This window comes from Anastrepha obliqua, chromosome 3 (assembly GCF_027943255.1).
Source record: "Anastrepha obliqua isolate idAnaObli1 chromosome 3, idAnaObli1_1.0, whole genome shotgun sequence".
NCBI lineage: Eukaryota > Metazoa > Arthropoda > Insecta > Diptera > Tephritidae > Anastrepha > Anastrepha obliqua.
Window position 1 is genome coordinate 13,602,364 of NC_072894.1, and position 13,432 is coordinate 13,615,795.

General features: G+C 38.4%; 1 protein-coding gene across 2 annotated transcripts in view; it reads left to right on the forward strand.

The window, feature by feature from the left end:
• The window catches only part of LOC129241242 (alpha-tocopherol transfer protein-like), a 49,886-nt gene that overhangs the window by 21,258 nt on the left and 15,196 nt on the right, over window positions 1–13,432 (forward strand). Inside the window, exon 1 of one of the 2 annotated variants that reach the window (XM_054877470.1) lies at window positions 5,600–5,620. The exons of the other annotated variant lie outside the window; for it this stretch is intronic. The gene's annotated coding sequence lies outside the window, so the exon portion shown is untranslated. Of the gene's footprint in view, window positions 1–5,599; window positions 5,621–13,432 lie in introns of those variants that run through there. 2 annotated transcript variants of the gene reach the window in all.

Consider the following 13,432-nt stretch of genomic DNA (forward strand, 5'->3'; position numbering starts at 1 on the left):
CCCACCTTACCTAACTTAATTGATTTCCTTTTCCTCAAACAAATATATCGTATTATATTTCACAACCACCAAAAACCTCTTTATACATAATGAAATATGAATAATATTTCCCTTCACGACAGGAACATCTGTTATTTTGTGTCTACCGGTGTATACCTATGAAATGATACTTTTTTTCAATTTCAAACGCTTATTAACAAAAAATGGTTACAAATTTAATCTTCAAAATAATAGCCGTCGCCAGCGTCACTTTTTCCCCATCTCTCCGGCAATTTGTGGATGCCGCGCCAAAAAAATTGTCCGTCTTTGGCCGCAAACCAATCATCGAGCCATTGTTTGGCTTCTTCGTAAGAATTGAAGCGCTGCTCGGAAAGTGCGTGGCCCATCGATGCAAACAAATGATAATCGGAAGGCGCCAAGTCTGGTAAGTAAGCCGCATGCACCAGCGGTTCCCAATCGTACGTCTCCACCAATTCCCGGGTCGTTCTTGTTCGAAGTGGCGGTGCATGTGGCGGTTCATTGCCATCAAGAAAAATTACTTTGTGACGCCGATCGGCATATTCTGGGCGTTTTCGGTGTATAGCGCTGTTCAAATCGGCCAATTGTCGTTCGTAGCGTGCACCGCCAGCTGGTTTTAATAGCTCGTACCAAATCATACCACGTTGAACCCACAAAACACACAACATTGCCTTGCGACCGAGCGATTTGGTTTGGCCGTTGTTTATGGCTTGTGGCCGGGCGGACCATACGATCGTTTACGCTTGGGATTGGAGAAATACACCCATTTTTCATCAGCCGTAACGATGCGATGCAAAAAAGAGTTCATTTTGAACCGGGAGAGCAGCATTTCACAAGTGGTTTCACGATGTCGGCAAATCGTAGTTTGAAGGCACGAAATTCGACATTTTTAAGAGCGACAAAAATGCATTGTTGTATGAGACGTAATAAACAATGAACTGAATATTGTTGACAGATGACAAGACATTTGGGAAGGTTTAAAAATACTCCTAGCGACATCTATGGACTAATAGCTGAAAGTCTCACTTCATAGGTATATACCATGATTCAATGATTAATAATTGAATCATGCGTCAAAACTTTCATTATGGCACTACCAGACGTTTTACACGTCACGTCAGTGAAACGCGTTGTCGCAACGGACCCATTTTGACAGGCCTATAACGGGGCGCATGCGTATATTGCCCAAATTTAATAAATTAATTACAAATTTAAGTAGTCCAGATTTGGAATATAAAGTTTCTACATAAGCTTGTCTAATTTATACAAATCACAATTATTCCAGGGCTTCTTGCGTGATTATATATGTCGTAGTAAAGGGTGTTTTTTTTAGAGGTTAGGCTTTCAAGATGAAATAAAAATAATATAATAAATAAATAATAATAATTTAATGTTATGGCCAAGAATTTAGCTTTATTATAAAGATAAGGGTTTGCCATTATGTTCTAAAAATGATTTCGGGCAAGTGGCCGCCGCGGCTGGCTCGAATAAATTCCAGCCGAGAGGCCCAATTTTCGACCACTTTTTGCAGCGATTGGGGCCATATGTCAGCAATAACGCGCCGAATATTCTCTTCCAAGACGTCAATCGTCTCGGGCTTATCTGCGTAGACAAGCGACTTCACATAGCCCCACAAGAAATAGTCCAGCGGTGTTATATCGCTCGATCTTGGAGGCCACGCCACAGGTCCACGGCGCGAGATAATGCGCTCACTAAAAGTTTCCTTCAATAAATCGATTGTTGCGTTGGCTGTATGGCATGTAGCGCCGTCTTGTTGGAACCAAAGGTCGTCCACATCAACATCGTCCAATTCAGGCACGAAAAAGTCATTAATCATGGCTCTATAGCGCTCTCCATTGACTGTAACATTATGGCCGGCTTCATTTTTAAAGAAATATGGACCAATGATTCCCTCTGCCCATAGAGCACACCAAACAGTGACTTTTTGAGGATGTAACGGCGTCTCAGCAATGGCTTGTGGATTATGTTCACTCCAAATGCGACAATTTTGCTTATTGACATACCCATTCAACCAAAAGTGAGCTTCATCGCTGAACAAAATTTTCTTGTGATGCGTCGCGCGAACCGAACCATTATTTTCCTAATAAATTTGCACGATTTGCAAACGTTATTCAGGTGTAAGTCTATTCATTATGAAATGGCAAACCAAACTGAGCATAAATCAAGTGAAAGCTGTCAAAAAAACCATCTACGAAAAAAGTAGTGCCAACTTGAAAACCTAACCTCTAAAAAAAACACCCTTTATAAAAATAAATAATTGGTGCGTACACTTCTGCTAGGTGTTTCGTTGAGTTCCTCTTCCTATTTGTGGCGTGCCGACTGTGAACAGCAAATGGTTTATATGAGGAGCTTTTTTATGACAAAAATACACTCGGAGGTTTGCCATTGCGTGCCCAGGGGCGGCTGCTATTAGCAAAAACTTTTCATTTTGCTGTTTCATGCACGGAGATTCCAACCTACGCACTCCCGAATGGTAGCCACGCACCAACCCACTCGGCTACAGCGGCCATGATATGCATATAAGTAAATTTCATAGCTCATACTGAAAACTCTACAACTCTTAAGGTGCAATCACTTTAATGATCTATACACTGATTATCAGCAGACACGGAGCGAATAGGGCACAAGGTGATGGCAGTTGAGCTGCTGATTCGTTTGTTTTTTTTTTTCTTTTACGGATTAAACATTAGGATATCAACACAAAATGAAATGACGAAAAGCCGTACTATTTTACTACTACTGCACTTTCTTTAGTCGAAAGATTCGGATACACAAAATGTTGTTGCTGGTCTGGTCCCACTATCTTGTATAGATTCACCTTGACCAGACTAACATGCATATACATACATGCATCCATATACAAAAGTATGTGTGTCACATCTTGATCACCTGCTAACCGAATTCTCCGTATGCACATTTCACGTAACTACACTTCCTATATGCAAAGGGTTTATATGTGAACATATTTACGAATGCACATACATACATATTTACATATTTAGTGCATTCATAATTTGTTTATATGTAAAAATGAATACTTACGCTTTCACATGCATACATACACATATAAGCGTACACTACGGTTCACTTGATTAGAGGCAATAATTTGTATGGGAGAAAATGGTTTTAAAGCAATCGTATTTGAGCTAGTAATCCAAGGTTTACTAATAATTAAAGTGAATACATGCATCAAAATATTATTCCATCTAACGGTATTTCAAAACTAGAACTTCAGCCGTTGTAAGTTTGTATAGCACTCAGTTAGCCTACAATATTTGCGCAATAAGACTGTGATCGTTTTTATCAGCATTCATTGTGTTTGGTCGCAAACTTCTTAATTCCAATAAAATGGGAAAGCAGCAAAGTTTAACAAATCGCGAAAAAGGTCAAATCCATACCTTGAACTCACAGTGACTTTTGGATCGCCAAATGGCTAAAAAGATTGGTCGAAGTCCCAATGTTGTGGATCTTTACGCGGTGAAAGAAGGCGCCTTCTATGGTAAGAGCTACAAAGGCAGAGCTGCGATGACTTCGACACCGAAGGAAACCTGCAAAATCCTTCGGATTGCAACAAATTCCACGCTTTCAATAACATAAATTAAAAAAATGACAAACTTTGGAGCCAGAAAATCCACCGTTCGAAGGGCGCCACATCTGAAGCAAAAAACCACCTTTGAATAAATTTCGCACAGCAGGTCGCCTCGATTTTGCTAACGAGCACAGACATATGGCTTGGAGTTCTGTTACAAATAACGATCTCGGTGAATAGAAAAACGTAGTAAAGGGTTTTCCAATAAGAGGTGTTAGGTGTTAAACAGGAGAGATGATTAACGATTTTTATGGCCGGAATTGGATGGTATTGATCTGGACAAAGTTTATTTTCAACAAGACGACGCTACGTGCCACACAAGCAACGCAACCATTGAGCTTTTACGGGAAAAGTTTTCGGACCGTGTTATCTCTCGAAGAGGTGGTCACAATTGGCCACCGAGATCTTGTGATTTAACACCCTTTGACTTTTTTCTTTGGGGCCAAGTGAAAGAGAAGGTCTACGCCAATAGCCCACGGTCGATTAAAGACCTCAAAGATGGAATTCGTGAGGCTATCGAGGACATAGGGCAGCCACTTTGCAATTCAGTTATGGAAAATTTTATGAAAAGGATATTGTCCTGTAAGCTTGGTCGTGGTGGTCATTCGCCTGATGTTATTTTCCACTATTAACGGTACACCGAATATCAAAATAACACCTCTTGGAAAACCCTTTAGTTGGTGAAGAAAAGAAGTTCAAACTGTATGGGACCGGATGGATACAATTACTATTTCCATGACTTAAGAATGGAGGAAAGGTCGACATCATGGCTGTGAAGGTGATGTTATGGTATGGGGCGCAATATCGTACAATGTCACGTTCGAATTTAAAACTGTTGACTACAAAATGAAGGGAGACAGCTATAAAGCTCTGCTGGAATCATCTTTTTCCGAAACCTGTGAAACATTTGAACTTATTAATTGGATCTTTCAATAGGATCCAAGTGATGATCACTCGTGAAGTGTGTAGTGGTGACATTTCAAGAGTGGTCAACACTTGGATTGCGTCCTAAAACGTTGAAACTTCTGCATGACCAACATATTCCCCAGATCTGAACATTATTGCAAGTCTATGGAGATGGCTCTCTCGTAAGGTTTATGAGATGGTTGCCCATTCTGAAGTCAAAAATGCTGAAATTTCATTAGGCCATCTGGAGAATTTTTACAAGTTCATTCATTAACGTTTTTATGAAGTAATTTATGTATAAACAAGGTGGCAGCACAAATTTTTAAGCTTTAAATAAAAAATGTAAAAATAATTTCCTATATTTCTTATTATTTTTTCTTATTTGGTTAGGGTCTCCATTCAAGTGATCCAATAAATGAAGTACAGTATTACAGCTGCTGAAGTTTTACAGCGTCGAAATACCGTTAGATGAAGAATATTTTGATGCGTGTTTATTTTCGAGCAAAGTACAGTCTTATACTTGAATTATCAGAAACCCTTTGATTACTACATCATATACGATTGCCATTTTCTTTCAAAAAAAGTATTGCCTCTAATCAATTGAACCGGACTGTATAAACCACCTGTGTGTTTACACATTAACTCTTGTTTTGGAACTGCCGCTGTCGTCCAATAACCTGCTTTGCTGTTGCCTTACCTTTGAATTTAGTCTAAAAATATTACTCAACTGCATTTTTTGAATCTCGACTGAATTATTTTCGGACTTTTGCCCATTGATCACAAATCAACAGCCTGCAATTAGTTAGTCATGCAGCTATGAAGCTGGTCAGTAGGTACCTTTGATGGTTGATTGACTGCAATAAAAAACAAAGCACACAAATACTTGCGCGCGTGTATATGAAATTGTATTTATATACATATCGTATCGTACATACGTACATTTGTATGTACTTATAATACATACAGACATATTCGTTTGCCTCTCTTTTTGCGAACAGTTGTAAAATGTTTTTTCTGACTTATGCCGATAAATGATTGTGCTGCAATAAACTGTGGAACTTTGCTGCTGACATACCCACGTATAAAGTGAGTTAGTGTTAGAGAGGTGATTTCTTCAGCCTAAGCGAAAACTTGTTCAGCCTAGACGTGCTTAAGGCAATATTCACTACCACCGATTTCTTACCAATACTCACGGCTTGCCAATAATAGTAATAGTGAAATTGTTGTTCGTAGTGGGACCCCTCGTAACATTCAAGAAACTGCACGCCGTTGCCTTAACTATTGTAAATTTCGCATGGCCAGCAGCTAAGGAATTGGTTGTGCAATATAGGAAGGCTTAAGTTGCATGGACAAGATTCAAAAGTTAGTTGATTGCGATGCGACTTTGTAGTGCTAACAATAACAACTTTCTTTACAATAATTACCACTAAGTAATTAAAGAAATATTACAATAATTTTTGTAACAGCAGATTTTTAAGCAAATAACATTCCGTGGAGAAGGAGTAGGAAGAAGGGATAGTGACATTGGTTTGCGTACTTTGATGTATATTGCTTTTGCCTATTAATTGCGATATCTTTTATTTTACGGTAATAATAGGTTGTCAAAAAAGTCTTGCGGTATTTTTATTGAATTTTCAATTGTTCATAAAATTGGTTATAATAATGCGATTTAAGTCAAATTTGCTCCGTTTTGTTCGACGACGAGTTCCCAATGAGATGCCAACTTCATAATGCCCCTCTTATAGAAGCTCCCTTCCCTATTGTCAAAAAACTCGGAGAGCCAATTTTCACAGGACTCTCTTGTGGACAACTTCCGACTACCAAGCTCGTTCGCCATGGACAGAAATAGGTGGTAATCACTTGGTGCGAGATCCGGACTATACGGTGGATGCAAAAGAACCTCCCATCCGAGCTCCCGGAGCTTCTGGCGCGTCACCAAAGATGTGTGTGGCCTGGCGTTGTCCTGATGGAAGACGATTCGGCCTCTGTTGATCAAAGATGTCCTCTTCTGCATGAGTGCTGCATTCAAGCGGTCCAGTTGTTGGCAGTACAGGTCCGAATTGAGCGTTTGGCCATAGGGGAGCAGCTCATAGTGGATGATTCCCTGCCAATCCCACCAAACACACAGAAGAACCTTCCTGACCGTCAATCCAGGCTTGGCCACCGTCTGGGCAGCTTCACCGCTTTTCGACCACGACCGTTTGCGCTTCACGTTATCGTAAGTGACCCACTTTTCATCGGCAGTCACCATCCGTTTCAAAAACGGGTCGATTTTGTTGCGATTCAGAAGCGATTCGCATGCATCCATACGGGCAAAAATGTTTTTTTGCGTCAAGTCGTGTGGCACCCATACATCGAGCTTCTTTTTGAATCCAAGCTTCTTCAAATGGTTTATAACGGTTTGATGACTCATGCCCAGCTCTTGGCCGATGCTACGGCTGCTACTATGCCGGTCTTTTTCGATCAATTCAGCGATTTTATCGCAATTTTTGACGACAGGCCTTCCGGACCGTGGCGCATCTTCGATCACCTTTCCACCAGAACGAAAACGTTGAAACCATTGTTGTGCGGTGGAAATGGAAACTGTATCGGGTCCATAAACTGCACAAATTTTATTGGCAGCATGAGATGCATTTTTGCCTTTATCGTAGTAGTAGTGTAAAATATGCCGTATTTTCTCTTTATTTTGCTCCATGTTTGCGACGCTATAACTCACGAACGACTAAAAGCAAACAACAATTAATCAAACACGTGTTAGCACGTGAAAAGAGCTTTCCAAAAAGCTCTAGCGTGAACCGATGCGACGAATACAACTAGAACTACGCGCTTGCAAAGACAAGCTTGCAGAAATACCGCAAGACTTTTTGGCCAACCTTTATTTGTTTTGAGTGCCGTTCAATATTTTCATCTCTATCCCTATCTCTATCTCAATCTCTGTCTTTCGGATAGCTGAAGTCCTATCACGGCGCCAGTGAAGCCTAGTCGTTGCTGGCTTTCTGTATCTGCTGACAACCATTAACATTCGCTGTCGAGGATATGCCGCAGCCACTGTAACCATAGCAAAGAAAAAGCTCAAGAATACGCTTTGCGGAGTAATGCAAAGAGCTTTAAACCTAGAGAAAAGAGATGGTGCGTTGTGGAGGATATGAATATAAATTCGTCTAAAACAGCCATCATTACTTTTAACAGGAGAAGAGTCTTACTAGGAATGAGGGAAACCAATATGGAATAGGCCTCATCTTGGATTCCAAGCTTAACTGGACAAGGCACGCTGGCACAACCTTGTCCTAAGCAACTAAGGCTATCATGATATGTAAACGTTTAGCAGAAAAATCTTGGGGTTGCAGCCCAAGAATCCTGATATGGATGAACGCCTTTCTTATTATGGAGCGGTCGTGTGGGTATCGAGGACCGCTTTTTCTAGAGCACGAGCAGCACTGATTAAGATTCACCGCTTAGCATGCACGTGCAACACGAGAACGATGCCTAACTGCCCTACGACCGCAATGATGGGGATGCTCGAGCTGACGCCGTTTTATATAGTTATTCAGCAGTTAGCCAAATGTACCCTGTTAATATGACTAGGAATTGATAAAGGAATAAAATCAAAAGAGGTTAGGCAACTCATACTCTCCTTAAGGAAAAACTGAGAATGCTCACGATTATTCTCACAGGTTACTACAGATTGCCTAGCCATCTGTAAAGGCTTTCGATATAGTCCACTGTCCTCTATCATTTCAGCGACTAATCGCAAAGAATTCCAATAAACCTTCTCCTAGATCGAGATGCTATAGTGAGAAGAAGGATTATGTTTATATCACGGCCGGATGCGGCCGAAAGAAAGGCACAATATGTTCAGCTCATCCTAGCTCCTTCTTAGGTTTAATGAAAGAGCTACGTTTGAATGATGTACTGTGATGAGTAGAGGCTACAAAAGACCGTGGAGTCGAAGTGCATACCTCATTTTCATTCATTCATCTCTATATTTATCCTCACTAAAATTACCACGCTCCACAGGGGTTGGTAATCGCAGCTTGCACATTGGTCACAAGAATTTTTTAGTCGTGAAATTAAAAATTTCTCAAAATGCCAGACTTTTTCATATTATTCACAGTGTACACACTGCACCAGCATTGACACATGCTTATTTGACAATTTGTATGGGTAGTGTATAAATCACAAGGGTGATCAAGGGTGATATTTTTTCCAATAGGGTTCTTTTCACAGATCACGTGTGACTACTGTCAAACTAAATACATAATTTTTGTCAGTATTTATTGACATTTTATCATGGAAAGACTTTCGCTTCAACAACGTTTACAAATCGTACAATTTTTTTACATCCATTGAAAACAACCGTTTGGTGCGGCATATGAGCTGGAGCAATCATCGGCCCATTCATATTTCTTCAAAGTAGAGGTTGGCGCCAATGTAACAATGAATGGCGATCGCTATCGCGCCGTGATAAACGACTTTTTGATGTCGGAAAGTGAAGTCCGTGATCTACACAATATTTGGTTCCAACGAGACGGCACTACTTGCCACACAGCCCGTGAAATAATGAATTTAGTGCCTCGTTTTTGTGAGTAATTTATATCTCGACTCGGACCAGTGGATTGGGCCCAATATCGTATGATATCATACCTTTGGACTTTTATTTGTGGGGGTATGTAAAGTCTAAATGCTTTATGGATAAACCAGCTTCGATTGACGCATTGTAAGTCAACGTTACTAAAGATATTTACGAGATACCGATCGAAGTCCTCCAGCGAGTCATTCAAAAGTGGTGGATACGGATGACCGAATTACGGCGCAGTTGCAGTCAAAATTTCAAAGGGATTATCTGTAAAAAATAAATGTGATAAATGGTTCTACACAACAACAATAAAGATTGTCCCATCAATTTGAATTTTCGTTGTTTTATTTAAATTTAAAATCCGATGCCTCTAAATTGATCACCACTTATTAGCTCTACAATGCCCGACTTGCTGTTGGTCATAGGATGCCCTTATATAATTTCTATTTGAAGGAGGGAAAAACTATATTTTTTTAAATATTTAAAAGCGAAATCTTAGTATTTAGGATATAATAAATTATATTTAAATAAGGCTTGTCATTGTGAAGTTGCAGGTCATTTTATATTAAGGGGTCCCGGTGGTCTAGACTCTAGAGCACGAAAATTTAGGGTATTTTCAGGAATTTTTTTTCCAGCAAAAAAATGAAACACGATTTTTAAATTTTTAAGGTTTTTTATTTAACTTCTTTTACATACAATAATGAAAAAAAAATTAATTTTAATAATTTTAAAAAGGGTGCTGAACTTGACTCTCACGAAAAATTGGACCTGGACGGTGTAGTCCATTTTGGCTCTTTTATTTATGTGGGCGATAGCCATTGATGTTTTGAACAACATATTAAAATTTCAGACGATTCGATTGAATAGTATTTTTTTTGACAACACCAATCCGAAAAACGTCGTTTCGAGATAAATGAGTTTAAATTTGGGGTACAGGTGCGTGCGTACCACTCTCTACCTAGTTAATGGGCTGTAGAAGCTATAACATTGGGAATTTCTGCGCAAGATACTATACTTTCGAAATATGGGAAAAACAAAAAATCGATTTTCTGAAATTTCTAGTCCACCGGATCCCCTTAACCTTCCTACGGTCTTCGGGTCATTTTTGACCCATTTCAGGAAAAAAATCAAGTTTTTTCAAGAACCAAATTTTTTCAGGACTTGATGTTTCGTGTCTTTTTCTAATTTATTATATTTTATATAATAAGCGTAAAATTAAAAAAAAAATAATTTAGGCTCTGTCGCGTAGAAATTTTTACACATCTACGACCCTCGGGTCAAATTTGACCCAACTTATAAATCAGCGTTATTTGAATTAAATTTATTTGCTAATTGCAAATTTCCGGCTCAGCGGGTGCATTGTATTATTCAATCTGCTTTTATTGTTCTTGATTTGATTGAAGGGCTAAAAGGACATAACCTCACAACCGACAATTTTTTCACGTATTATCAATTGGCACAAAAATTATTGGAGAAACGTATTACGATAGTAGGAACAATACGCAAAAACAAGCCCGAACTACCACCAGACTTAGTGAACATAAAAAGAAGACCACTAAATCCATCAATCTTCGCTTTTACCGAATAAACAACTCTCGTTTCGTACATACCTAAGAAGAATAGAGCTGTGATTCTACTTAGCACTCAACACCATGATTCAAAAATTAGTAATCGTCGTGATAAAAAGCCAGAAATAATACTGGACTACAATAAATGTAAAGGTGGTGTAGACACATTGGACAAAGCTGTAAGCGGTTACACTTGCAAACGAATGACAAAACGGTGGCCTCAAGTAGTGTTTAGTAACATAATCGACATTTCAGCTTATAACGCTTTCGTTTTATTCAAATCCGCCAACCACACCTGGAAAGAGGGCTGCTTACAAAGCGCTGTTTTTACTTGGAAAACCTTGGTATGCAGTTCGTAACACCCTATATAAAAAAGCGACAAACTTTACCACGAGCACATTTTTCACTTGAAATTGCCAAAAAAAATACGAAAGGATTTTCAACTGGATGCACAACCATCATCATCAAGTCAATTTGGAAACACGTCGGAAAAGAAAATAACTAAAAGGAGTCGATGTCAACTATGCCCAAAAATTGATAACAAAACAGGATTAGTTTGCGACATTTGTAATAAATATATATGTAAACAACATTCTAAAACTATTACATTGTGTACAAACTGTCTGAAATAATTTATTTCTTTTTTCTTTCATTATTAAATACACTTTTTATTTAAAGTTTTCGTTATTCATGAATATCTTTTTGTTATTGAATAAATGTTTTTGTTAAAGTTTGTATTATTCACATAAAAATAAAATAAAATTTTTCATAAATATATTAATAAAAAAATATGATAATGGAATAAATATATTTGGATTTTCATTTTTATTTAAGATACCCATTTAATGGAAAAAACCTAACAGTAAAAATAATCAAAAAACAAGTATAAACCTTGAAAATATAGTATTGGGTGAAATTTGACCCGAAGTCCGTCCGCGTCAGTTAATTTGAAAACCGTAAGAAGGTTAAATGTGTCAGTAATGATCTTAATAGTGCAGAAAGGTTAATAGATATGGCATTTTTTCCACAGCATAAAAGAAGAACTTGTGATCATTTCTGCATACCTATCTAAAAACAAAAAATTTTGGGACTATGACACTGCTGAAGTACATGTATGCCTGTGTGTTTCTTTTTAAAATGTTTGAAATTTAGTTACTAAGTACTTTCGTCTTAATGGTGTGATACCATTTTTATTTGTATTTATAAATATGCAATAACTGGTTTTTGTACGTAGTTGAGTGTAAAATCGGCTCAAGTTCAAATTTATTTACAGAAAACAGGTCAACATTTTGTGTGAAAGCAAATTCATCTGTATTGTTGCTGTTGCCATAATGTGGCGTTGTCCGGTTAAGTGCGATGATACGCATACAGTGTAAATTTATACAAAAAGAAGAAATCACAGAAATACCAATGTGGTCAGATCAGCTGAAATGAAAGAAACAAAAGAAACTGCAGTGAAGATTTAAGTTCAAAATAATGTTTTTTGCGCTAGATAAAGGTGCACACATACATATGCACATGGACTAACAGCCATACATATTTTTGTACAATTTCTTAACCTGAAGTTTGTAGATTCCATTAACAAAAAACATTGCCGGTACATTACCGATTGTGATAATTAGGTATGTAAAACCCGGGGTCCCATTGCTTTTCAGATCCCGAAAATTTCCGGGATCACGAAAAATTTAAAATAATAAAAGTGAAAAAAAATACAAAAGGAAAAAAACTTGTTTAGTACAACATTTTTCCGATAGTCAACCTGCGATCAAGGCCCTGTCGTCGCCGTATTGCAGCTCTCTTCTGGTGAACTCCTGTAAGGAGGAACTCACACATCTCGAACGTGCAGGAAACATTTCCCCTATCTGTGTTCCTGGGCACAGGAATATAGAGGGAAATGAAATTGCCGATGAGCTTGCCAGGAAGGGGTCGACTTCTCAGACATCGGTGCCCCCTTGGCCGTCGCTAAAGGGAAACTACACAATTTCTTTCTAAAAAAGCGCAAAAGACAGTTGAAGGTCTGTCTCATCGTGTACTATTGAAAACAATATGGCCTCAATACGATAGAAACAGAACGCTTAAGGTGATGGGAATCCCCCGCCATTCAATTTCCAAACTCATTGCGGTCACTGCGTGATCGGTACTCATGCGAAGAAGCTTGGAATTCCGTACAACCCCTATTACAGAAGCTGTGGGGATCCTGTAGAGAAAGAGACTGTTGAACATTTTCTCTGCAAATGTCCGGAGTGCCCTTTGGGGATGACTTGAAGAAATTCTCCAGCCTATATCCCTTTTCTCTCCTCCACTACATCAACAGCACTGGATGGCTGTAGACGGTTTTTTCTCTTAATCTTTACACAGCTGGTGGTCCACATTATGGTATCAAAACGGCACGTAAGTGCTACTTGAAGTGTACCTGGGGTAGGTGCTCTTGCCATCTTACCTACCTACCTACCTATGTTCTAGAGAGATTAATTTACATACTCTAAGATAAAAACATAATAAATCCTTTAACTTGGCTTTTAAATGGGATAGTTTTGCAAAGACAATAGCATTATATATTCACACTTTTTTTACTAATGCATTCACATTTCTTTCATTGCCTTCGTCACTGTCTATGATTATTCGAATCAAATAGAATTTAAAATTAATTACTTCACTTTTTCCATATTAGTAAATATAGTATACGATTTTAAAATCAATTTATCTCAAATTATAAATGGTTTTACTTCATAGAATGTTTAAGTGCTTTCAGCT